This window comes from Penaeus vannamei, chromosome 36 (genome assembly GCF_042767895.1).
Source record: "Penaeus vannamei isolate JL-2024 chromosome 36, ASM4276789v1, whole genome shotgun sequence".
NCBI classification, from domain to species: domain Eukaryota; kingdom Metazoa; phylum Arthropoda; class Malacostraca; order Decapoda; family Penaeidae; genus Penaeus; species Penaeus vannamei.
In genome coordinates, this window is record NC_091584.1 from 7,856,295 (window position 1) to 7,858,794 (window position 2,500).

The 2,500-nt window shown below is 34.2% G+C and overlaps 1 protein-coding gene across 2 annotated transcripts in view; it reads right to left on the reverse strand.

The window, feature by feature from the left end:
* The window catches only part of oxt (Xylosyltransferase oxt), a 34,357-nt gene that overhangs the window by 16,158 nt on the left and 15,699 nt on the right, over positions 1-2,500 (reverse strand). The gene's annotated exons all lie outside the window — the stretch shown is intronic.

Below are 2,500 nucleotides of genomic sequence, written 5' to 3' on the forward strand. Positions count from 1 at the left end.
ATTGATACATTCAAAAATTCATAAATAAAAATTTACAAATGGGCGTCAACTTTTCTTCCAGCATGAGAGTATCAATAAAATATGACATCAAGAATAAAAGAATATAAAGGTTAAAAGATCTTTTCTAAGACTTTCAAAGACAATGAGTGATATGGTTGGTACAAAAAGCATAACAAATAAATCATTAAGTATACTATCAAAACAAATAAATTTGAACCTACAATGGGGCCACAACTTTAGCAACTTTAAAAGAATGATGCACTTCTACAGTAGAAATTACTTTCCAAGATGCAAACTTTAAATGGGAAGAAATAAAACTAGTCTGGATATATTCCCGTCAACTTTTCCAATCCATGATGACTTTTCAGAATCCCTAACATAATCACAGTTATAAACAAAAAAACTAGATAGGTCTGAATACGTCACTAAAAGGAAGAAAAATTAATCTTTACAGCCTGTGGTCACACTACATTTCATTCCATATCAGTGATTCTCTTACAGTTCTAAATACTAAATATTGAATATTCATCTAAATAACAATGGTTTGGATAAAAAAGGAAAAACTAAATTTTGGTCACAAGTGAATGGAAATTTCCCATACATACTCAAGGGTGAATGATAATGAAAAATGGGATACTGGCACATAATTGCTAAGCCTGGATCATCCATCCCTTATCTAAGATCTTGGTCGAGTTTCCAACCTGCCGCTAGCCCTGAAACTGTTGATCAAAACAACACTAAAGTAAGGGCCCCACTGCTTAAAATATGAGCATGCATTTAATCCTCTATTTAATTGAAAAAGGTATTTCTATTTTCTTTTATATATATATATAAATCTAGAACCAAATGTATTTAAGAAAAAAATCTTAATCTACTGGTCTGTCTCACTTCCAGTTTTCAGGATTGGTTATGATAGGAAAATTAATGTAAATACAAAAAGGTAATTATTATACAAAAAATGAAATCGGTCAACATGAACAGAAGATAAATCGAAGAGGAGAAGGAAGATACAGTGAAGACAATGAGAAGACAAAAAATTTAAATAATTGACAGAGAAAGGAAAGATAAAAGTAACGAAACAAGGGAAGAGAAAACATAATAATAATTAGAAATATGTAAAATCTCCATGCAATTAACCCATTCACAGTTACAAAAAAGGAAAAAAAAAAAGTGTGACAAATATGCATCAGGCAAGTAACCGACAAGCAGCTGGCTAGCTATTTACATGGGTCTTACTCCTATAAAAATTACTTGGCCTTTATGGCCCACTTGACAGGCACTTGAAAGAGACTGAAATGTGTCACGTCATGGAAAACCACGAACGGGTTAAAAATAAGATTTATGTCAGCTACTCCAAGATGCAAGTACATGAGCAATACAATTCAAGGTAGCAAAATCAGGCCACGGCAAAGACTGGCGCAAACACTTACTCTTACGTCCTGGATTCGGCATTAGAGGAAAGATAACTAGGTCAGCTTCAAGAATGGAACACAGATAATAAGCAAAATGAATAAAGAATTGTCAAAATAAACACACATACACATACAAAAAAAAAAAAAAAAGATCAAAGTGTACAATGGGGATTACTGCTCCCACCCTCTTTCCCTCCCTGCCTGCATAAACCCACCTAATTACTTACATACTCAAATCCATTTACACCAGGTTCTATGTTAAATACATTACAAACATTCACTCATTTGGCCCTGACTACTGTCACTGGGGAGGTACAGTCTTCTAAAGTGTGTGAGGCCCAAACTAATGAATATCCATTATACGAACTTGCATATACACAGAAATAAATACATATCTCTCAGTCTAAACATGCATAGTAACCCAACAGATAGATAGATGAATGTATATCTACAAATTGATATGCATTTATTTCTGAGAATACGCACATCCGCATATATGAATACTATTTGGGTCGGGCCTCGCACAATTTTAACAAACTGGCCAAAAGTCTCTGGTCTCATATAAGAAATTCATACAAGCTGCAGCCAAAATCACAGACAACTGGGAAAACCTATGTTTGCAAGGCATCTAATTTTTTTACTCTAGAGACTGCTCAGTCTGGCATGGGTAAAAGATGTTATCATAGGGCTAATCACCCACTAATTCACTCACTCACTCATTCAACTTGACTTACACAATATTCATTCATGGACTCACTCATCCACTTACCAACACATTCAACATTCACTCACCTACTCATCTCCTATCTAAATGCTCGTTCCTGAATTCACTCATTCACTCATAAGCTCACTCACTCCCTCCTTCCTTCCTTTAATTATCCATCTGCCCACTAACTCACTCTCTCCCTTGCTCATTAACCCAATTACACACCCACTCACTCCCCAATGCAGTCAATTCTTCTAAGACCTTTCAAAGCATATCTTATCTGTAAAATATACCCTAGAAAACTAAAAAACTAAAAAATTAAATAATCTTGAAACAGTAACAGAAAAATAACATTCTTCTGAATATTCTGTATCACTAAGTT